We start from the raw sequence: 23,468 nt of genomic DNA on the forward strand, positions 1-23,468 counted from the left end.
GAATATATCAATAGTATATATGTATCAATCCCAATTTCCCAATTCATCCCCCACTTTCCCCTTGCTATTCATGTTTGCTCTCTACCTCTGTGTCTCTATTTCTTCTTTGTAAATAAGATCTATACCAGTTTTTTTTTTTTCAGATTACACGTATATGCATTAATACACACAATTTTTTTTCTCTTTCTGACTTCAGTCTGTGTGACAGCCTCTAGGTGTGTCCACCTCTCTGTGAATGACCCGACAGCACTCCTTTTAATGGCACAATGCAGAAGCAGCACCCATCGCCTGCCAACATCTCGTTGCCTCCTCTCTCATCCCATCGGGCAGAACTTAGCTGTACGGCCACGTCTAGCTTCAAGGAAGCCTGGGATGTGTGGTCTGTCTGTTGTGTCCACATAAAAATCAGGGCTTGTGATGGTTCATTTTATGTGTCAACTTGACCAGGCTAAGGGGCACCCAGACAGCTGGCAACAAATAATGTCTAGGGGTGTCTATGAGGGTGTTTCTACAAGAGGTGGGCCTTTGGTTCGGTAGACTGAAGCTTCCCTCACCTGTAGGCTCTTCTCTCACCAACGTGGGTGGCGTCACCCAGCGCATGGAGGCCCACATAGAAGTGAAGGAAGGGTGACTTCTTTCCTCTTCTTGAGCTGGGAGGTCCATCTTTTCCTGCCCTCAGATATCAGGACTCCTTGACTCAGACCAAGTTACACTAGCAGCCTTCCTGGGTCACCAGCCTGCAGACGGCAGACTGTGGGGCGTCCTGGGCTCCGTAACCCTGTGAAGCAGTCCCTCCAATAAATCTCATCTTATATCTCTCTATGTACCCAATTGGTTCCGTTTCTCTGGAGTAGTACAGTAACCCTGACTAATACAGGAATTCTATTGTTGTAGAAAAACCAAAATAGACATTGGGAACCACTAGCAATTTCCACCACAGCACTTTAGAGTTTTGTCACAAGTCTCAAGGGCCATGTAAATGGGAGAGTGTTTGGTGAACCCTAAAGGGGAAGAAAAACCCACGCTGGGCTAAGCCTGGCTGCAGACTTCTTCTAAAGAAACTCTTACGCCACAAATCCTGCGATTCTTACCAACTCATAAAAGTCAGGAAGATGGCACAACCCCCACCTCAAATTTCCCCATGACGGGGGCTCAAGGTAGGGTTGGGGATGTGTTTGGGGTTTGGGTTAAGGTTAGAGTGAGGGTTATCGTTGGATTAGGTTTAGAGACAGGGTTAGGGTTAGGGTAGAGACAGGGTTCAGTTTAGAAGCTAGAGATAGAGTTAGCTTGGTTTCAGTGGGGAGTCACAGCTGAGGCCTGAGTGCAGGCACAATGATGACCAGGATTCAGAATGTCTGAGGCTTCACCATTAGCTGGACGGCAGGTCATTTGATTTTCACACGTGCTATCTTTCCTAGGACGGGCTCAGAATGCCCTCACCTCCTCACGTGTCCCACCAAACAAGTGAGTCTGCTGATGGCCCAGTTGACATCAAAGTGCCTCGGACCTGGGCACTGGGATGGTCTCGTGTTGCCGCATCTGCCCATCTGCTCTTGACTTTTCTTATCTCCAAAAGAAGGAGAGAGGCCTCCAGGATCTCCAGCATTCCATCGAAGCAAGATCTCGCTGTAAGTCTGGGGTTCCAGAGTCTCTGCAGAAGACAGTTGGGGATGGGGGCAGTGCCCACGGCTCCCTCTGCGGTTCTGAATGGTGCCCCGTGACTCCACTCCCAGTCACCGCCCGGCCGGCGCTCCGGTTCAGCCGAGGTCCGGGCGTGGCAGGCCAACCCGCTGCCCTGACCGAGGTATACCCAGGGAGACGCGGGTGCTGTTTACACAGGCCCGGAGCTGGGGCCTGCCTCGCCCTGGCCCGAGCCTCTTACTGCTCTGCGAACTGGAATTCCCCAAATTTTCCCCCAAATTAAAAGAACTAACAAACTGTATTGCAAAAACAAACAGAGTTTGTTTTTCTTTTAACAAATAAAAACTAATTTATGCTCTAGCTTTGTTGCCTTGAATCAACCCGACCGCACAATTTCGCTGCCAACAAATTTCTGTATTAACTTCTCAAGTTCGTCAAGCTTAGCCCTTGCTGGAAAAAGTATAGGGTTTGCAAGCCACTAATTGGCCTAAAATGCTCCTCTATTTTATATAAACACACAGCATAGTATCAAAAATAGAGTTGCATTCATTAGCCTAAAATCCAGCTTCCCACGTGGAAGCTTTTTTTTTTTTTTATACCCCTCAAGATTTAGGTCTGCGTCTGGAGTTGAAGGGAAACTTGTTTTTTAAACATGTACTCTGTAATTTCACATTAAAAAAAAAAGACGGCTTTGATTTCTATTTTTGCCTATTAATGTATTTTATAAGCAGTGAAGCTGAAAACGAAAATCTTTCCCTCAGCTCTTTGGGGCTGATATTATTAGGAGAGTAAGTCTGAAACTATGCAAAAGACAAAGTAATAACAAGACAATAACAATGACAATAAGAAAAGAGAAATAGATGGGATCCTGTGGATTCTGCCACAGACGGGTGATTAAATCCCATCACCGTCTGCAGACCCTGGTCTGCAATCCTCTGTGACTCTCCCACTCCACGCCTCACCAGCCTCCGCAGAAAACGCTTCCTTCTTCTTCAGGAAGAGCAAGACGAGCCCGTGTGTCCCCTAGGCCAGCTTCTCCTGAGCCCAGGGTGCCCGGGTGTCTTCCTCCGGGCCTCCTTCGTGCTTTGCCTCTGCCGTTTGTCCCTCTTTTGTTGCAGGAGGCCCGTCTGCGCCCGTCTGTGTTCTCTGTTCCACAGCCTCACACTCCCTCCTCAATTACCAGCCTCTGCTTCAAATTCTTTTTTTATTTTACCTGTTTCTTTTTGGCCGTGCTGGGTCTCTGTTGCTGCACATGGACTTTCTCCGGTTGTGGTGAGCGAGGGCGACTCTGGTCGTGGTGCTCGGGCTTCTCACTTCCCTTGCAGTGGAGTGCGGGCTCTCGGGCGCGCAGGCTTCGGCAGTTGCGGCCCTCAGACTCTGTAGCTGCGGCTTGTGGACTCTAGAGCACAGGCTCGGTAGTTACGACCCGTGGGCTTAGCTCCCCAGGGCATGTGGGATCTTCCCGGACCAGGGATTGAACCCATGTCCCCTGCATTGGCAGCTGGATTCTTTACCATTGAGCCACCAGAGAAATCCTGCTTCAAATTCTTCTGTTGATCATTCTGATCAACAAATACATTTCCCCCATTCTAAAAGCAATGATCTGTTTTGCCATTCCCCCAGCTGGTCCCATCATAGCTGCCTCTGCATTAACTTCGAATTCTCAAGAGTCGTGTACATCATCTTTCGCATTGCCTCAGTCCACGCTCAAGTTTTCAAATCTTTGACGTCTAATGTTTATTCTCAAACAGATATGCCTAGTCTTTTCAAATTTAGTGATAAACTCTGCATCATCCAATTTAGTGATTCCTTCCAGTCCTCACGAGACTTGACTTCTGTAGTAGGTGATGCTACACCCACTGGCCATCTCAGTCGTCCACTAAGCTGGGACCACAGACGTGGTCAGCCCACTGCCCCTTCCTCAATACCCTGCCCTGGCATCGACCCTCGGATCTAGGATGCTAGTTTCCCCAAAAGGTTCTGTTCTGTTAGGTCTGTTTTTAATTATAGGAAAATGACTCCATTTTTTACCACATTTAGTCATAGAGTGAATTTCTCCTTAGCTTCCTGTACAATATAGTTTTACTCCGCACCATATATTTTGGTGAACAGAAGTTCTTACTTTTTTATTTGCTTATTTACTTATTTTTTAATGTTTTTTATTTATATCAGAGCACAGTCGATTAACAATGTTGTGATAGGTTCAGATGCACAGCAAAGTGAGTCAGCCACACATATAAAGAAATGTATGCATTTTTCCTTTCTGGATGGTGCTATTTATGTCTTGTTTATATAGCTAGATACTAGACCAAAAAGGATGGCATCAGTGCCTCCTTTGAGGGACCAAACTCACATTTTAATTCATTCCTGGAAACTCCCATCGGGTCCCCATAAATGGAACTGAAAATTGCCCAGGGTCCTGGGATCAAGGCTTCTGGGTTGCCTTTGATCCCTTCTTGGGGCCTGTGATCACACAGACTGATTGATTCTGTTTTCCAGGGGGCCTAGCAAGCATCCATTATTTTGATACCTGAGGCCAAGGCCTTGGTGGACGCCCTTCCCACCTCTTGACCAGATTATTTTAATGCAACCTCAGAGTCTCCCGGACTCCAGTGCTCTCCTCTTTGGTTTATCCAACACGCTGCTGTCTAATCACTTTCTTGTAATACCTCTCCGGTGGCAGCTTTGCTTTTCTGGACCCTCCCACGCCTCGCAAGGAAAGGTCAGTCTCCATTGCTGGCCTGAGACCCCCTGCCTCAGCCCTGTCACCTGCAGGCTACCCTACGCAGTCGCTGACCCGCTTAACTCCCTGTGTGCTCACTGCCGTCTGCTTTTCTGTCCCTGGAGCCTATTTTAGCGTGCTCCTCCTGCTTGGAAGGCCTTGCCCCTGGAGATGGCACTGGGACAGCTCGCTGCCCTGTTGAGTCTCAACTCAAATGCTATCCACTCTAAGAATCGCTTCTGTGTCCCTGTTTTCCTCCTCCTTTTGGGTTTATCCCTCTTGGAAGGATTTCTTTCTCAACTTACACCTCACTCAAGATTTTATCTTCCAGCTCAGTTATTTGAGAGCCAAGTTTCTTTGGGAGGCAAGTGAGTTCTTTATTTCTAGAATAAAATAATGGAATGATAAGGATAAATTAATGGAATAAAGAGTGGAAAGAACTGTAGAGGGGAAAGAAAAGGGGAAATACAGTGTGGGGAGGAGAGATGAGAGGACTGTGTTGAGGAGAAAGGGGAGAAGGACCACAGTGACGGAGGGATCAGCAGAGACACCAGGACTGAGAACCTCTGATACACAGTTAACCTTGGGTTAACCTCTGATAACCGTCTCACATCCCAACCTTCTCATATCCTCAATTTGACAGAGTAGAGAAGCACACCCAGAACAGACCAATAGAACCTGTAGGCATGCAGGGAACATGATTCAAGGTGGTCCTGGCAATGCAGACCAAGGGGAAAGACTAAAGAGGCAGCAGATTAGCAATAAGAGGAAAAGAATGAAACCCCATTTCCATCTCAAGTCATACACACACGCTAATTCCCCTTAGTTTAGGGATTTAAAAGTTAAAGGAAAAAACTTAAATGTTTAAAGAAAGAGGACAGTGACTTTCCTATGAAAGAGGAGGATTCTGTCAACCAAATACAAATAGCACCACCCATAAAGGAAAAAAAAAATCATACATTTCATTACTTTAAAAGTAAGAATGCCTGTTCACTGAAATATACTGTGTTAAGAGTGAAAAGACAAGTCACAAATTTGGGGTGTATACCTGTAACATATATGAACCATGTAGAATTAATATGAAAATACACACACATACAAACACGCCCGTATTCATACATTCTATAAAAAAATAATTAAAAAGTTGGACAGCTTGTATTCAGTAGTGAATAGAAAACAGACGGCTGGTAAACATGGGAAGAGATATTTAGTGCCCCGAAAGCAGCATGGAGCCCTGCTTGGACGAAACACTCCCACCCATCTGGGTTAGAAGGTCCTGCGGTCCCTTGCTGACTCAGCCTGCTCCATCCAGTTCTCTCCCTTTGGAGAACTTGCCTCATCAGGGATTCCTTTGCTCTGAAGTATCCTTGGCTCTGGTTCTCGCTCCCAGCATCTCCATCTAGGGTACCAGGGACAGCAAATGGCATGACAGATGGTCATCTGACAGTCGTCAGGACAGAGTGTGATGGTGCTGCCTGGGTTTCAAGCTCAGCCCCCGTCACCAGCCTCACTTGGTTACTTTTAGGTAGTAACTCACCTCTCTAGGTCTGAGTCATCTATTTGTAAAACATCAGTAATAAACAAACTTAGTTTTATGTGTGATATGAGGATTGAGTTAATATATATATAAAGCCCACAGCACAGGGTCTGGCACATTGTAAGCTTTCAATATCCTACATGTCTGCTAAGTCGCTTCAGTCATGTCTGACTCTTGTGACCCCATGGACTGTAGCCCACTAGGCTCCTCTGTCCATGGGATTCTCCAGGCAAGAGTACTGGAGTGGGTTGTCATGCCCTCCTCCAGGGGATCTTCCTGACCCAGGGACGGAACCTGAGTCTCTTATGTTTCCTGCAGTGGCAGGTGGGTTCTTTACCACTAGTGCCAGCTGGGGAGCCCAAGCTTTCAGGAAATGTTAGCTATTAATCTTATTTTCCTTATTAGACATTGAAGAAGAACTAGAACACTAGTAATAAGACTAAAAACAAAACAAACAACAAAAAACATGCCCTCGTGGCTAAAGAGATTATTCATTTTCTTATTCAATCAAGATTTTTCTTTTTCTTTGACTTGCAAGATTTCGACCTCTTCTGGATCCATCTAATCTGAATTGGAATGCCACTTCCATGTGCTAGCAGCCTCCTCATTATCTGCAGAGAATTTTCCATTGAGTTTGTTTCCTTATTGTATGTAACTGATTTACCTTCTTGCACTGAATCTTCAGAAGGCCTGCCCTGGTTAATTATCAAGCCTGGAATGGCCTTTCTATTTGAATGGCCCTGCCTCTCTGTATTTTTTGCCCCTCACATCCCTACAGCCTGCACTTTCATTGAAATAGGCTTTATGTTAATAATCAGTTCAGTTCAGTTCAGTCACTCAGTCGTGTCCAACCCCATGGACTGCAGGACACCAGGCTTCACTGTCCATCACCAACTCCCAAAGCTTGCTCAAACTCATGTCCATCACATTGGTGATGCCATCTAATCATCTCATCCTCTGTCTCCCCTTCTCCCACCTTCAATCTTTCCAGCATCAGGGTCTTTTCAAATGAATCAGTTCTTCGCATCAGGTGGCCAAAGTATTGGAATTTCAGCTTCAGCATCAATCCTTTCAATGAATATTCAAGACTGATTTCCTTTAGGATGGACTGGTTGGATCTCCTTGCTATCCAAGAGACTCTCAAGAATCTCCTCCAACACCACAGTCCAAAAACATCAATTCTTCAGCAGTCAGCTTTCTTTACAGTCCAACTCTCACATCCATACATGATTACTGGAAAAACCATAGCTTCGACTAGACACACCTTTGGTGGCTAAGTAATGTCTCTGCTTTTTAATATGCTATCTAGGTTGGTCATAGCTTTTCTTCCAAGAGCAAGTGTCTATTAATTTCATGGCTGAAGTCACCATCTGCAGTGATTTTGGAGCTCCCCAAAATAAAGTCTCTTACATATTAATACTATCCTGCCTTTTTTCATGGAGGAATCGGTACCCACTTGAGGTAGACACACAGATGTGATGACACTAAGTCTGTAGCACTGTGAAACCCCACTTTCTCTCTTGTAGCTCCAGGTGTTGGTTTTCATGTTTGCCAGGTGGAGTAAACAGTGGAAACAGTGTCAGACTTTATTTTTGGGGGCTCCAAAATCACTGCAGATGGTGACTGCAGCCATGAAATTAAAAGATGCTTATTCCTTGGAAGGAAAGTTATGACCAACCTAGATAGCATATTCCAAAGCAGAGACATTACCTTGCAAACAAAGGTCCGTCTAGTTAAGGCTATGGTTTTTCCTGTGGTCATGTATGGATGTGAAAGTTGGACTGTGAAGAAGGCTGAGCACCGAAGAATTGATGCTTTTGAACTGTGGTGTTGGAGAAGACTCTTGAGAGTCCCTGGACTGCAAGGAGATCCAACCAGTCCATTCTGAAGGAGATCAGCCCTGGGATTTCTTTGGAAGGAATGATGCTAAAGCTGAAACTCCAGTCCTTTGGCCACCTCATGCGAAGAGTTGACTCATTGGAAAAGACTCTGATGCTGGGAGGGATTGGGGGCAGGAGGAGAAGGGGACGACAGAGGATGAGATGGCTGGATGGCATCACTGACTCGATGGACGTGAGTCTGAGTGAACTCCGGGAGTTGGTGCTGGACAGGGATGCCTGGCGTGCTGCGATTCATGGGGTCGCAAAGAGTCAGACACGCCTGAGCGACTGAACCGAACTAAACTGAAGTGGAGTAAAACCCTACAGGAACAGTGGATGGGAAGCCCTTTTTCTGCCATGGGTGGCGTGGGGTGGCTAACTTCAGGAAAGGAGCAACGTTGGGACTGTGCTTAGAATTTTCTCAGCAAGGCAGGGAAGTGCCTTCTAGACTGAAGGTCGCCAGGATGGCCCCTCTCGGTAGCCGTGGCCTCCCTCTGGTTGCCTGGGGGATGTGGTCAAGGCCTCCACAAGTCTGGCCCCGCTCCACCTAAGGAAATCTGACTGACCACATGACATCCACTGGCGAGACGAAAGTAAGCCGTGTAACGTTTCAAGCTCGTCACACGAAAGCGTATAGGGGTAACGGGCCCTCCCCGCTCCGACAGCTGTCACTGCTGAGCCTTAGTCCAGCAGCCCCGTCCCCCAGAGACGACCGTAGCAACCCTACCCCCGCCGGCTGGGCCTGTCTCCCCCTGCAAGTGCAGAGGACAGAGTAAGCCCCCGTCAACCCTAGCTCCTCTTCTGGGGATTTCACTTAGAACGTCCTGGGAGACATAAAACCATACAGCAGAAGTCATTTTTGGTCTTTATTGCGTTCCTCTATCTCACGCCGTTGTTTGTTATACCTTTTATCCCTTACAACACACATCTGAATGTGATATTACGATCCCTTGTATGGGAGAGGGCTTCCAGTGAAGTGATCTTCAAATACAACCAATGCGGCATATTCAGATAGACACATTCAGTATGTAAACGGAGTGAACCGCTTTGGACACCTGGCTTACGAGGAAACATTTCAAACGTATATCCCGGGTCCAGTGCGTGCGTCTCATCTCTGCCTGGTTTCCTGAAAGGATCCGGCCTTTTTCAATGTGTTCTGCAGAGCCCTCTGGGAACACCCCTCCCCACACAGGGCCTCCTGGGGGCAAGGGAGTGGGTAGGCGAAAGCCAGGGAGAAACCAGGGCTCTAGCAATGACAAAAGTGAGTCTGTAAGGACAGATGGAAACTGAACGCTGGAAGCCTCTGTGTACCATGTGAGGGAATTTAGATTCCAGCCGCCCCGGCCAGTGCTCCTGCCTGGAGGATCCTCTGGACAGAGGGGCCTGGCTCCTCTACGGAGGACCGTAGTCCAACGGGTCTCAAAGAGTCACACGACTGAGCGACTGACACTTTCAGTGTCCCCACTAAGCAGAATGTTTTCTGAAGGTGACATAAACCTCATGTTTTATCATGATTTCCAGGTACGCAGTCGGATCTGTATCAGGACTCAGCCCTCTTCCACAGCAATCCGACTGATTTGCGCTTATCTTGTACCTCTGGATAAAAGCCTGTTCAGCTAAGCCTTTGCTCTGCCACTTCTCAAACCATTTACCATCCTAGCATCCAGGTGGTTGTCGTTCTCCAGTCTCTCAGTTGTGTCTAGCTCTTTGCGACCCCATGGACTGCAGCACACCAGGCTTCCCTGTCCTTCACATACCAGCTATGTGATTTTAAAAATAATAATAGATAATGTAAGACAAATACTGTGAACATTACTAGGAAAGCCAAAACATAATACTATGAAAAAGCAGATCTCAAAGAAATATGTATTCAAGAAAGTATTATGTATTTATTTTATAATAATTTCTTTTTAGGGCTTCCCTCATAGCTCAGTTGGTAAAGAATCTGCCTGAAATGCAGGAGACCCCGGTTTGATTACTGGGTCAGTAAGATGCACTGGAGAAGGGATAGGCTACCCACTTCAGTATTCTTGGGCTTCCCTTGTGGCTCAGTTTGTAAAGAATCCACCTGCACTGCAGGAGACCTGGGTTCAATCCCTGGGTTGAGAAGATTCCCTGGAGAAGGGAAGTCTACTCACTCCAGTATTCTGGCCTGGAGAATTCCATGGACTCAGTCCATGGGGTCACAAAGAGATGGACACGACTGAGTGACTTTTACTCCACTTCAATCTCTTTTAAGGATTAGAATAGAATATTTTCAAGACTAGACTCCAAACTTACCTTTCTCATTTTAAATCACCATCCACTCTGTTCACCAGCCTGGGGATTTTGCCTTATCTGCTATCCCAGGGCTTCTGTAACTTTGGGATGAATACAGATCATCCAGTCGACTTTTTCTAACACCAAATTCTGGCTCCTCCCTTCCCCCTGCCTTTTCTCAATCCCAGAGATTCTGATTGAGGAAGTTTGGGGAGGGTGCTGAGTCTCCAGGTGACCATGGACCAAACTTTGAGTAGCCTTGCGAGACCCTATCTCCTACAAACCATCTCCCCTTTCAATTTACTATGAGTGCCAGGGAGTCTGCCCCAAATTTATCTCTAAAACCTGTTCTCTCCTTTTTTTTTCTTTCCTTTTACACTTGGCCTGTTCATAGCTTCTATTATCTCTTCCTTCAAACCCATTCTTCAGACAGCTGTCAGAGTGGCTTTGAAAACAAACCCACCAACCAGCCAGCCAACCAACTCACAGAAACATGGTATATCTGTGTTTTTCCCATTTCACAGCACTTAGCGTATTAAGGGAGAAGGCGATGGCACCCCAGTCCAGTACTCTTGCCTGGAAAATCCCACGGATGGGGGTGCCTGGTAGGCTGCAGTCCATGGGGTTGAGAAGAGTCAGACATTACTGAGCAACTTCACTTTCGCTTTTCACTTTCATGTGTTGGAGAAGGAAATGGCAACCCACTCCAGTGTTCTTGCCTGGAGAATCCCAGGGACAGCGGAGCCTGGTGGGCTGCTGTCTATAGGGTCGCACAGAGTCGGACACGGCTGAAGCAACTTAGCAGCAGCAGCAGAGAAGGTAAATGGCACAGACCTGATACATCGTCTCCAAGAAAGCTGGGAGTTAATTCAAAACAGGAGTAACCTCTTTCCCAATATATGTAAAACTGCTGCCATCCTGAAGCTCTCACTCCCACATGGATTATTAATTTCCAATATCACAAATAGGAGTTGTACACACCTATGAAGAAACAGGCTCCCTAAATTTAAAGGACCCATTCTGTTCAGTATTTCTTGTGATTAAAATGTACCACACTTTAATGTTTTCCTGCCTGGTTATGAATGTAAAGCCGTCTTGAAATTACTTTAATGCACTTCATATCACATTAAATGCATCGTTTTAAACACGTGGCAGGACCTGCATTGTTTTCTTCAGGCTTCCAAACATGTGGGAACGTTTATGCTGTTCATAGCAAAGCTCTTTGCTCAGGAAGAGTGTTTATGATACTTGGTCAAGTTTTGTCTCTTTAAATTTTGCATTGGTTGCCAGTACCAAGCTGGTGCACTTCAAGCTATAACTTTCCATCCACTGATCCAAAAGCATTCTTTCTCCCTTTTGAAAATCATGGCTGATTAAAACTCTAATGCAACAGCTGTTAGTGATCATGTGATTGATATGTTTTAAAAGACAGATGTTGAGTATTAAAAGCAGAACCCTGTAGATTCCTCTGCAGTCAATGAATAGTTTTGAATGGCTGCTACTTTGTTTTCCCTGCTTTTTCCACCCAGATTGTTCTTAATTTTTCCTGTCCTTGTCTTGTCCTTCTTTCTCTTTTTATTGGTTGAGTAGAAATAATTTTAATAAAATAAGTTATTTAGAAATATATGCAATGCCCTCCACACTCGAGAGCAAGTACTGGAATAAAATCTATCTTTCATGGAAAAGGTTTTGTAAACTCACAAGAAATCATGAAAATATCTTTAGGTTCTGACTAAGAACACAGATACAGTGAAATTCAGGAGCCACACAGTTCCCTTTAGTCGGGGTATTTCTGTTAGAGGGGGCCCTATAACAGAACATGCTCTTATTGGAATACATATTTTGAAATAAAGTTTTCATTGTTATGGTTTTCTTAATGTGTTCGTTCACAAATTAACTCTCACGTTAGAAAAATTTTTTAAAGACATCACAAAAAATAGATATCTGTATATGTATAAGTGAATCATCTTGCTGTACACCTGAAATTAACACAACATTGCAAGTCAACTCTACTTCTATAAAAAATAAAATAAAAGGAAACTAAACGCACAAATGCATTCTCTTAACTCTTTGAACATTTAAAACCCTGTGCTCTCCTGGTTTGGCACATCCCTTTGGCCGCGCCATCCTGTGGAGTCTATCCTGAAGTTTTTGGGCCTGACTTTATGACGAGAGGGTGAGTTTATATCACGATGCTTATGGTGTCCTGGAAGGCGACTCACCTGGTGAGTCCCCTGGAAGGAAGAAACTGCTTTGAGGAAGAGAAGCAAGGTTCCCCACAGAGAATCATGGCATTTCAGAACTGCAAAGAGCGCTGAAGTCACTTCAGAAGGAGAGTGTGTAAAACACTCGACAGTGAATGCAAAAGTTTCGGAATGAGAGGTGATTCAACACAAGCCTGGGGGCCCGTAGACGGATTCTAGGCCAGTGCGTTCACTGCGGTGATGGAACCTTTTCGAGTATTCCAGTCTGGGTGGTCTTATAGGATCCTGCACGCTGTAAGACCTTACCCCGCGAGAACGGAAAAACCATTAGCTGAGCCCAGATGAAATCACCATGGAAGTTATAGGACCCAGTCTTGTGATAAATACCATGTATTCATATAGCAACTTTCACCCCTGAATTGTCTGGGGAAAGCCACAATATTATTTCCACTTTAGAGAAAGAAACAGTAATTTATCAAAGTTCCTGAATAACAACTTTTCTGTGAACAACAACAACAAAATATATATATATATATATATATATTACTAAAAGGCAAGTTATCAAACAAAAGATGAACACTTCTCTACAAAATATGACAGATCCTTTGTCTTGCTCAGCGTTTGATATTTTTCTTTTTTGATTGGAAATAAGTACTGAGGCTTGAATGAAAATACATTGCACATAAGAAAAGCAAGGTATCAGTTTATCTCAATCCTTAACCAACAGCTTCTTAAAGGCACAGCAGGGGTGGACCCGTTCAGCCCAGGCGAGGGTCATCGGTGCATCTAGCTTTCTTCTCATCAGCATTCCTGAGCTGTGTGTCATTTACATGGTTTTCACGTCTCCACTCACGTCATTACTCTTATGCTCAGCATCAAAATCAGTTTTCATTCAGTCTGCATGAATTTAGAGCAGTTTTCAAAAACTCCCACAACCTTTTCAAGTCCAATGGCTTTGTTTTGACATGGGCAATATTTGGTCTGGGACTAATAACTCAATGGTGCTTTCAAGTTATACGCAGTAGTAACCATCAATAACACCCTTTTCATCCGCAAACGCTGATGGAGCAGGACAGGGCGCTAGGCACGTTGTCAAAGAATGTGCTCAGAGAGGCCTATATCCAGGGCCCAAAGTTTGCAAGAAACCATTTCCAACCTGATCAATGAGTAGATTTTAATTCAAGCATTGGTTAATTTATATCCATTTCCTGGCAATTTCTAATGATGTTGTGGGCCCTTAAAGCATATTAGCTGGGAAATCAAAAGCATAAGAATATCATTATATTTAAAGATCATACTAAAGTGCACAAACATCTGATTTTTCTGAAAGTTTAAGTGCGCACGTGCTCAGTTGTGTCTGACTCTTTACTCTCCCACAGTCTGTAGCCCGCCAGGCTCCTCTGTCCCTGGGGTTTTCCAGGCAAGAATACTGGAGTGGGGAGACATTTCCTCCTCCAGGGGATCTTCCCAATCCAGGGACTGAACCTGGGTCTCCTGTGTCCCCTGCGTTGGCAGGCAGATTCGTTACCACTGTCCCACCTGGGAAACTTAGTTAAATACAATACTAAGCCATGACACCTTGACAACAACTAATACACCATGTTATTATTCCTAGTGATAGGCTTGTTTGATTTTGCAAAAAATTAATGAACAGAAACCCCAGGAGTCCAGAATGGGGAGGGCACTCTCCTTGTGACCACAGTAGGGCCCAACAGGAAGATAGACTCCTCTTACTTCCTGTGAGGACTCAGCCATCGAAAAGCTACTGGCTCTTTGTTTCCATAGTCTTCACCACTTCCCATCTCCTCTATAAAACGGGTCTCCTTCCCTCACCGCGTGGGACTTATACATGGCTTGACCCATTTGCAGACCCCGAGTTGCAATTCTCTGCTGATCCCAAACACATCCATCTTTGCTTGAGAAGTATCTGGTAGTCTATTGACTTCATGTCAACAATTTCAATCAAGGAAGATTCCAAAATACCTCTCCTCTGTATCGTAGCTGACAATGTTTTCAATCACCAGCAAATGAGCCATAGAAATATCTTTCTAAGAAACAACTTTATTTACATGTGAATAGGTTTATCTCAACGATTAAAAATAATAATAATAATAAAAAGTCTTCCAACTACTATTGAAATCGCTGGTGGCTCAGACACAGTAAAGAATCTGCCTGAAATGCAGGAGATGAGGTTCAATCCCTTGTTGGGGAAGATCCCCTGAAGGAGGAAATGGCTACCCACTCAAGTATTTTTGCCTGGGGAGCACTCCATGGACAGAGGAGCCTGGCGGGCTAGAGTCCATGTGGCTGCAAAGAGTCGGACCCGACTGAATGACTGAGCGCGCATGCGTAGTGCATCTGCGTTGTCAAGGTCCGACTGAGGCATGGATTTCCACAGTGAAAGACATGACTTTAATTTCAGTCATTGTATCACTAATTCCAGGAAGCAATTGCTCCTAAATTTCTTCACAGGCAGATTGCTTCAGGAATGGTCACTGATAGAGTTTAGATTATCAAATTAAGCCTCAGGTATTTTTGTTTGTGGTTTAAATTTTAGGGTAGAATTATAAAGAGATGCACAATAACTTCTGGAAGAAAGGCTTACTGCAGGACCAAGCAAGGAGAACAGGCAGTTCAGGCTCAAAAGACCCAAACTCCAATTTTTTGTGACTTAATGTATATATATATGGACTTCCCAGGTAGCATTAGTCGTAGGTCATGAACCTGCCTACCAATGCAGATGTAAAGATATTCGAGTTTGATCTCTGGGTCAGGAAGATCCCCTGGAGGGGCGCCTGGTACCCTACTCCAGTATTCTTGCCTGCAGAATCCCATGGGCAAAGGAGCCTGATGGGCTACAGTCCATGGGATCCCAAATAGTCAGACACGATTGAAGTGACTTAGAACACATACGTGTACATATATACTAGAAACCTTATAATCTGTAAATGTCAGTAAAGAAAACCAAATTACAAAAGTCTGATAAACTTAAGGAAATGTTGTAATAAGTAGACAAACTATTTTTTTCTAATAATCGATATCTAGTATTCATTTGATTTCAATGTGGTTTTAGTTTTATTATCCTTTCCTTGAAATATTTCACACTTCAAATATTATTATTTTCATGAAATTAAAAAATCTTGTATTTTCATTAAATCAAAAGTTAATAAACTGATGTTTTCATGTTTCATTCCACATTACGGCAAAATCCATTTGATTTGTTTGCTGGAATGAAGCTTGTATACAAAGAACTTTTTGCTTTCTTCAAATTCTCCAACAGCAGATGCATGTGAGCCTCCCATAAAATATAGCTCTTTTAAAATGTAAATTCAAGCAGCTACTTTGCTGGAAGCCAGTGAATTCTGGGCAGGGTCTAAGAAATCTGGATATTATTACTTAACGCAAAATTTATCTCAATTTTCCCACTTAGGAAATGGTAAAGTTCTCTGCATTGAAGATGTTTACAGAGAATAATGTAGCTGTTGTCATCTGTAAGCCATGCTTCCAACTCTTTCAAAGGGAAGTACTAGCCCCTGTTTTCCTTCCATGATTTTCCCACATCAGAAGAATATATACCAAACAGCTCTCTACACAGTTGAACTTACCTGCTTCATAAACGCCAGTCAACGGCTATAAGAATTTTAATCAGTTCAAAAATATCAACATGCTTGTGTTTCTTTAAAGTTGGCACAGTGCTAAAACATAGCCGTATATTTCTTATTTCATAAGTTTAGATTGGTTAAAGAGGCTTGCTTTTTTACAGTCTAGAACAACTATAAAGAAACCAGGTATGGGTTATATTCACAAAGCAAATAATACTTGATCTGCTCACTTAAAATTGCTGGCTGTTGCCAGGCTGCCTTTCTAACGGCTGCATTAATTCCCAGTTTTGGAGCAGTGCCCTCAGGCTAATCATGTTCAAGTTGGAATACAGTAAGGTGGCTAAAAAAAAAAAAAAAAAAGGTGGCTCGGAGAGACTCTTGGCATTCTTGACTGCAGATGGTGACTGCAGCCATGAAATTTTAATTTAAGACGTTTGCCCAGTGGAAGCAAAGCTATGACAAATCTAGACAGCCTATTAAAAAGCAGAGACATTACTTTGCAGACAAAGGTCTGTATAGTCAAAGCTACGGTTTTTCCAGTGGTCAGGCACAGATGTCAGGGTTGGACTATAAAGAAGGCTGAACACCAAAGAACTGATGCCTTTGAACTGTGGTGTAGGAAGAGTTTTGAGAGTTCCTTGGACTGCAAGGAGATCCAACCAGTCCATCCTAAAGGAAATCACTCCTGAATATTCATTGGAAGGACTGATGCTGAGGATGAAGCACCATTACTTTGGCCACTTGATGGGAAGAGCCAACTCATTGGAAAAGACCATGATTCTGGGAAAGATGGAGGGCAGGAGGAGAAGTAGGTCCAGATGAAATGGTTGGATATCATCACTGACTCAGTGGATATAAATCTGAGCAAATTCTGGGAGACAGTGAAGGACAGAGAAGCCTGGAGTGTTGCAGCCCATGACTTAGTGACTGAACAACAACAAAATACATTGATTGATCCTCTGATTTTCTTAGTTGAAGTGTGGTGGGTTTATAATATTGTGTTAGTTTCAGGTGTATAGCATAGTGATTTGAACGTTTTTTTTTTTTTTGCAGATTATATTGTTATAGACTATTACAAGATATTGAGTATAATTCCCTGTGCAGTAAAACAGTAAATTCTTGTTTATCTACTTTATATATAGTCATTTGTATCTATTAATCCCATACCTCTAAAGTGTCCCTCTCCATCCCCTTCGCCCCTGTGGTACCATCAAGTTGTTCTCTTTATCTGTGAGTCTGTTTTGTACATACACTCATTTGTTTCACTTTTCAGACTCCATGTTTATCTGATATCATATAGTATTTTATCTTTCTCTAACTTATTTCACTAAGCATTATATTCTCTCGGTTCATCCATGTTGCTGCAAATGGCAATATTTTATCCTTTTATAATGACTTTGGTAAATTCCATTGCCCACTATCTATATCTACTGTCTATCTGTCTATCTATTAATACCACATCATCTTAAGTTGATTGTTGATGCGCAGTTGGGTTCCTTCCATGTCTTGGCTATTATAAATAGTGCTGCATATATGTTACTGTTTTATTAATTCCACAAATACTTATATATTTTATTGGAGGAGGGCATGCATTCCACTGCAGTATTTTTGCCTGGAGAATCCAATGGACAAAGGGGCCTGGCGGGCTACAGTCCATGGGTTCACACAGAGGTGGACACTACTGAAGTGACCTAGCATGCATGCATATATTTATACATCGTGTTTAAAAACACAATCTTGGTGTTGTGGGCTTACCACGGTGCCCTGATGGAGCTGAGTGAGTACTTGCACAACATCTGATGTCTCCACGTTGCTCTCTGCCCTGCTCACCACCCTGCACTGTGAGTCCTCCCTTGAGTGTGTACAAACCAGCTCTCAGCCAAGTTCCCTGTTTTCGGACATCTAGACCCGCTAATTCCAGTCTCATCAGCCCTACACTGAGCTCAGCCTCTGTCCGCAGAATGGACTGCTGCTCTCTGCTGGGTCTCTACCTCTTTGCACTGGCCTATGGAAAATCCTGGGGCTTATTTTATGTGTTTTCTGCACTCAAGGAATCATACCCTCTGCTTTCTGTTGTCTAGTCCCTTCATATTTTATTCTGTTTTAAGATTATTTTCTGTGGCAAAAGTGAAAAGGCAGTTGCATACAATACTGGTGTTTCATCAGGAATGGAGAGGAAGCGCATTTGCTGTTGAACATTATGGCTGGTATCATGGGTAGCTATAATTCTGGGTTACTGGAAAATCTCAACCAGGATTTATCTAAAGAAGCTACCTGCCCCCTCCCCCTACTTTTTGCTTTTTTGTCAGAACCTTATTCTTATTTCTTCTGAAAATGAGAGCCAAGTTGATACTACCATATTTTGCCAAGTGACAAAGAGCTGTGCGTGTGCATGCCTTTTCTTTGTTCCATTTCATTCAAGTTGGTCTTTTCTTATTTATTTGAAATGATAACTGAGTATGGCCTTTGAGCATAAAAATAGCAAGGACAAAGCACACAAATAAATGCAAATTCAAGAAAAGAAAGAGGTCTGACTCTTCAAAAACAAAATTACATAACCTCTACACAACCAGCGGAAGCAGAATACAGAGCTGCAATAAGATACTTCAAAGAGAATTCTGGTTTCTTTTTGAATTAACCTTCAGTCTGACATGCTTATAATGCCTGCAACAGATGGTATTAGAATGGTAAATTACATCAAATATGCTTTCCAATGTGGGTACTATATTTATTAAGTTATTTAGTCACAAGTTCAGTTTAAAAATAAACTCGGCTCGGCAGGTGTAGCCTAAGGATAGATCCAGAAAGTTGCAGGTCTATTTCAGATTTTAGGAAAGTGGATCCCACATTAGGACTGATGAAACTGAAACAGCCTTCCATGGAATGTAGCTTTTTTTAGCAATGATTTGTTTCTACCCAAGGATAATAGTAGCCTTTGGATAAGGAAATAAGAAGGCTACCAAGTTGCCTTTAGTAGCACATACATCTTAATCTGCTTCCCAGAATTAAAGATGGATTCAGTGAATTCATCCCTACTTGTATTTCAAGGAATCTTGATGAATCTAAGGACTTAATCTAGGGTCACAGAACCCGTCTATCAACCTAGGGGGCTCATCTTCTGGAGTCATATCTTTTTGCCTTTTCATACTTTCTTGGGGTTCTCCAAGCAAGGATACTGAAGTGGTTTGTCATGCCCATATCCAGTGGACCACATTAGTAAAAGCCATGGTTTTTCCAGTAGTCATGTACGGATATGAGCGTTGGACCATAAAGAAGGCTGAGTGTCGAAGAATTGATGCTTTTGAACTGTGGTGCTGGAGAAGACTCTTGAGAGTCCCTTGGACTGCAAGGCGATCAAACTAATCAATCCTAAAGGAAATCAACCCGGAATACTCATTGGAAGGACTGATGCTGAAGGTGAAGCTCAATACTTTGGACACCTGATACGAAGAGCCAACTCATTGGAAAAGACCCTGATGCTGGGAAAGATTCAGGGCAGGAGGAGGAGGAGAAGGGAAAGACAGAGGAGGAGATGGTTGGATGCCATCACCAACTCAATGGGCATGAACTTGAACAAACTCCAGGAGACAGTAAAGGACAGGGAAGACTGACATGGTGCAGTCCATGGGTTAGCAAAGAGTCAGACACGACTTACAGACAGAACAACAACATGGAATACAGAACTCATTGGCTCACAGTGTAGTAAATATGCTCTTCTGGACTCAGTGCCTGTGTGTGTGCTCAGTCACTCCGTCGGGTCTGATTCTTTGTGAACCCATGGACTATAGCCCACCAGGCTCCTTTGTCCATGGAAATTCCCAGGCAAGAATACTTGAGTGGTGTGCCATTTCCTCCTCCAAGGGATCTCCCCCACCCAGGGATCTAGCCTGGGTCTTCTGCAGCTCCTGTACTAGCAGATGGATTCTTTACCACTGAGTCACCTTAGTGTAATTAGACACAGGAAATTACTAAGCTAACTAACTACAGAGAGATGCTATAACCAATGGTTATATGAAACAGAATCTTCCAGAAAATCAGAACAATGCATGGCCATATCTTAGGTGATCACGTAGTCAAGGATCTTAGGTTCCTAGGAGACTCTTACATATCTCCTTCTTCAAGGAAATGCATTTTCCTAGCTAGATGGTCTTCAGCATATGAATATCTCCATTGAGAGGGAAGTTATTGCTACTTAACAATCCACTGAAGTTTTTAGACATTTAGAAACAGCTCCTTATGGTAGGCTACATGGTTTAGGAGCAAAAGCATAGAGTTTAGAAATGACTGAATTTAATTTAAACTTTATTGCTTCCTACTTCTCTCAGCTGTCAAATGAATTTAACCATGTATGGCTATTAAAATTATTTGTCATATTTATGAGAAGATAAGGAAGTCTTGTGACTTCCTCAAATGTAGGAGATAAATACTATTGTTATTTTCAGAAAAAGTAAAGAAACTAAAGTTCAGAGAGATTAAAAGAATTGCTCAGTGTCTCCCAGGTAGAGAGGCTGGGATTGTCCCTATTCAAATCCATCCTTCACACCCTCCCCTCCTCTTGGTTGCTATTTAGAAAGTGCTTGGAAAGTGCACAGAGGAAGTTCCCCACTTGGAGCAAGCCCTATTGTGATTTCTTCTTTGAAAGCAGTTCCTACTCAGACCCCTTCACACATGCTTACTGTTAGGGCCAGGTGGGACATACAGGACGTTTCAGCATTTCCTCTTTAAGACCAGGTCCTCGTTAGTGGAAGTTCATGCCCCTGACTGCTATACAGCATGGCAGTTAGTCTCAGTGCTTTGGTGCTAAAAGCCTGAGTTCCAGTCCAAAGTCTCCTCCTCACGGAGGACGGCAACTTTGGAAAGTTACTTAAGCTCCCTTTTTTTTTTCCTTCTGGTTTTAAGTGGGGATGGTTTATTTAATTCTCCATTTACAGTGCGGTTCTATAGTCTGGGTGATTGGAAACAATTGGAACAGAGTAAGCATTTGATAAATGCTGGTAATCTTTTCCATTTCCCTGCACCATGCACAAAAAAGCAAGAGAGTTCCAGAGAAACATCTACTTCTGCTTTATTGACTATGCCAAAGCCTTTGACTGTGTGGATCACAATAAACTGTGGAAAGTTCTGAAAGAGATGGGAATACCAGACCACCTGACCTGCCTCCTGAGAAATCTGTATGCAGGTCAGGAAGCAACAGTTAGAATTGGACATGGAGCAACAGACTGGTTCCAAATTGGGAGAGGAGTACATCAAGGCTATATATTGTCACCCTACTTATTTAACTTATGCAGAGTATATCATGAGATATTCTGGGCTGGAGGAAGCACAAGCTGGAATCAAGATTGCCAGGAGAATGCAGATGACACCACCTTATGGCAGAAAATGAAGAAGAACTAAAGAGCCTCTTGATGAAAGTGAAAGAGGAGAGTGAAAAAGTTGGCTTAAAACTCAACATTCAGAAAACTAAGATCATGGCATCTGGTCCCATCACTTCATGGCAAATAGATGGGGAAACAGTGGAAACAGAGACACACTTTAATTTTGGGGGGCTCCAAAATCACTGCAGATAATGACTGCAGCCATGAAATTAAAAGACGCTTGTTCCTTGGAAGAAAAGCTATGACCTACCTAGATAGCATATTAAAAAGCAGAGACATTATTTTGCCAACAAAGGTCCGTATAGTCAAATCTATGGTTTTCCTGGTAGTCATGTATGGATATGAGAGCTGGACTATAAACAAAGCTGAGCACCGAAGAATTAATGCTTTTGAACTGTGGTGTTGGAGAAAACTCTTGAGAGTCCCTGGGGCTGCAAGGAGATCCAACCAGTCCATCTAAAAGGAGATCAATCCTGAATATTCATTGGAAGGACTGATGTTGAAGCTGAAACTCCAATACTTTGGCCACCTGATGTGAAGAACTGACTCATTGGAAAAGACCCTGATGCTGGGAAAGGCTAAAGGCGGGAGTAGAAGGGGACGACAGAGGATGAGATGGTTGGATGGCATCACCGACTCGATGGACATGACTTTAAGCAAGGTCCAGGAGTTGGTGAGGGACAGGGAGGCCTGGCGAGCTGCAGTCCATGGGGCCGCAAAGAGTCGGACACAACTGAGCGACTGAACTGAATGAACTGAGCTGATGCACAAAACAGGGAAGGGCATTGCGAGGCGGTGTCCAAATTGTAAAACAGGAAGACGTGCTGATAGGTGTTCTTCTTTATAATGAATGGCTCTTCTTGCTTCTGTGTGACCTTATATAACAGTGCCCACTTGCCTGGTGCCAAGAAGGCTCAAGGCAATGAAGTTACAACTCATGAAAAGACAGTTTTGTCCCCAAACCCCTGTAGAATCAAGCCCTGCTGGTTAGTGTATACTGTTTCCTGATTTCTGAGACTTAAATGAGCAGGGCTAAGAAATTTTCAGACACAGTGTAATTAATACATTAAACACACTTACGTACACTGACAGATTCACGACCTTCGTGAATAATAATTTTCTGTAGAAGATGTGTGTGCCAACTGATACTGAAGACCCCAACGATGTCATCCTACACACGACTGTGGTGATTTCAGCACATAGTCATTCATTAGCCACATTCGTTTTTAATATATTATATTCATATTTTCATGTTCCTCCAGAAAGATGAATGATTTCTCATCACAGCCTGGAACACATGTCTCTAATAACAGCTCTTGCTGTGCCATTTTTTTTTCTTTTTTATGTAAAGATACATGAGTTGTGGAGTAGCTTAGATACTCTGATATTAAACTGATGAGGTCAGGCAAGCCTGACTGCTGTGTTTTCTAGAAGTCAAAACGACTGCAAATTTACAGGATGTAAGTAGTTCAGTTAGACATTGAGGCACCACTGAGGAGACGGATGTGTATTAAGTTCATGGATTAATGGAGAGGCAGTGCGTACAGCATTGCTGCAAGCGCTGACTCTTCCAGCTGTAGGATTTGGACAGTGCAGTTGTGGTTGCTGGGACAGGCTGTGGACCGACACAGATACAGCCAGCTCTGGGGCGGTTAATAAAATCTCTACTAATGACTTTTGGGTTTTGTTTGCTTGTTGATGGTTTTCTGTATATAAAATTAAAAAAAAAAGTTCATCAGTGCTTTCAGAGTAAGCTTGGCATCATGGAAAAAAAATGATTTAAATGTGATTTGAAAGTGAAAAGTGAGGCTTTGAATTAATCGTTCAGAAAGATGGTGATAATGTTGTGGCCAGCATTAGCTTTTCCTCTCATTCTTAGATTACTGATTGTAATAAACTTTTTTTTTAAGGTTTCAGGCAGTTAGCCTTAAAAAACAAACACTCAAGACACGGGATAAGTTACTTTTCTAGCCAGTCTTTTCTTCCTTTCTCTTTCCTTACCTTGTTGCTGTGTTGTTGTCGCTCAGTCGTGTCCGACTCTTTGCGACCCCATGGACCGCAGCACGCCAGGCTTCCCTGTCCTTCACCAACTCCCGGAGTTCACTCAAACTCATGCTCATTGAGTTGGCGATGCCATTCAGCCATCTCATCCTCTGCCATCCCCTTCTCCTTCTGCCCTCAATCTTTCCCAGCATCAGGGTCTTTTCTAATGAGTCAGCTCTTTGCATCAGGTGGCCAAAGTATTGGA

General features: G+C 43.5%; 1 long non-coding RNA gene across 1 annotated transcript; it reads left to right on the plus strand.

The window, feature by feature from the left end:
* The first annotated feature begins 562 nt into the window (after nucleotides 1–562).
* On the plus strand, nucleotides 563–2,001 carry LOC139176458 (uncharacterized). Its single transcript, XR_011560968.1, has 2 exons — nucleotides 563–1,157; nucleotides 1,419–2,001. It is a non-coding gene; the product is annotated as an uncharacterized lncRNA (long non-coding RNA).
* The last annotated feature ends 21,467 nt before the right edge of the window (nucleotides 2,002–23,468 follow it).

This window comes from Bos indicus, chromosome 16 (assembly GCF_029378745.1).
Source record: "Bos indicus isolate NIAB-ARS_2022 breed Sahiwal x Tharparkar chromosome 16, NIAB-ARS_B.indTharparkar_mat_pri_1.0, whole genome shotgun sequence".
NCBI classification, from domain to species: domain Eukaryota; kingdom Metazoa; phylum Chordata; class Mammalia; order Artiodactyla; family Bovidae; genus Bos; species Bos indicus.